The sequence below is a fragment of the Corvus brachyrhynchos genome, unplaced genomic scaffold, assembly GCF_000691975.1.
Source record: "Corvus brachyrhynchos isolate BGI_N302 unplaced genomic scaffold, ASM69197v1 scaffold420, whole genome shotgun sequence".
Lineage (NCBI taxonomy): Eukaryota > Metazoa > Chordata > Aves > Passeriformes > Corvidae > Corvus > Corvus brachyrhynchos.
This window is the reverse complement of record NW_008235739.1, coordinates 4,384-5,532: the sequence shown is the minus strand read 5'-3', so window position 1 is coordinate 5,532 and position 1,149 is coordinate 4,384.

The window sequence follows — 1,149 nt, the reverse complement described above, 5'->3', positions numbered from 1 at the left end:
AATGGGGGATGGCGTCCCAGGAATGGTGTCCCGGGGGTCTGGGAATGCTGTGCCAGGATGGGGGTGTCCTGGGAACAGGGAATGCTGTGCCAGGGGTCGGTGTGCCTCGGGAACAGTGGATGCCATCCCGGGAGCAGGGAATGCTGCGTCAGGATCGGGGTGTCCTGGGAGTCTGGGAATGCTGTGTCAGGGATTGGCGTGTCCTGGGAACAGGGAATGCTGTGCCAGGGGTCGGTGTGTCCTGGGAGTCAGGAAATGCCATCCCGGGAATGCTGTGTCAGGATCGGGGTGTCCCGGGAATGGGGGATGCTGTGCCAGGGGTCGGTGTGTCCTGGAATGGGGGGAATGCTTTCCCGGGGATTGCTACGTCCCGGGAATCTGGGAATGCTCTGCCGGGGGGGTCGGTGTGTCCTGGGAGTCTGGGAATGCCGTGCTGGGGGTTGATGTGTCCCAGGAATCTGGGAATGCTTTCCCGGGGATTGTTGCATCCCGGGAATCTGGGAATGCTGTGCTGGGGGTTGGTGTGTCCCAGGAATCTGGGAATGCTGTGCTGGGAATTGCTGCGTCCCGGGAATCTGGGAATGCTGTGCTTGGGATTGCTGCGTCCCAGGAATCTGGGAATGCTGTGCTGGGGGTTGATGTGTCCCGGGAGCCTGGGAATGCCGTGCTTGGGATCGCTGCGTCCCGGGAATCTGGGAATGCTGTGCTTGGGATTGCTGCGTCCCAGGAATCTGGGAATGCTGTGCTGGGAATTGCTGTGTCCCAGGAATCTGGGAATGCTGTGCTGGGGGTTGATGTGTCCCGGGAGTCTGGGAATGCCGTGCTTGGGATCGCTGCGTCCCAAGAATCTGGGAATGCCGTGGCGGGAAGCAGCGGCTCCCGGGAGCCTGGGAATGCTGTGCTGGGAATTGCTGCGTCCCAGGAATCTGAGAATGCTGTACCGGGGGGTTGGTGTGTCCTGGCAGCCTGGGAATGCTTTCCCGGGGATCGTTGCATCCCGGGAGTCTGGGAATGCTGTGCCGGGGGGGTTGGTGTGTCCCGGGAACCTGGGAATGCCGCGGCGGGGCTGAGGGCCGGAATTCCCTGCAGGAAGCGGTGCAGCTGGCGCGGCAGAAGGAGCAGGAGCTGGCGGCGCGGGGCGAGCGCTGC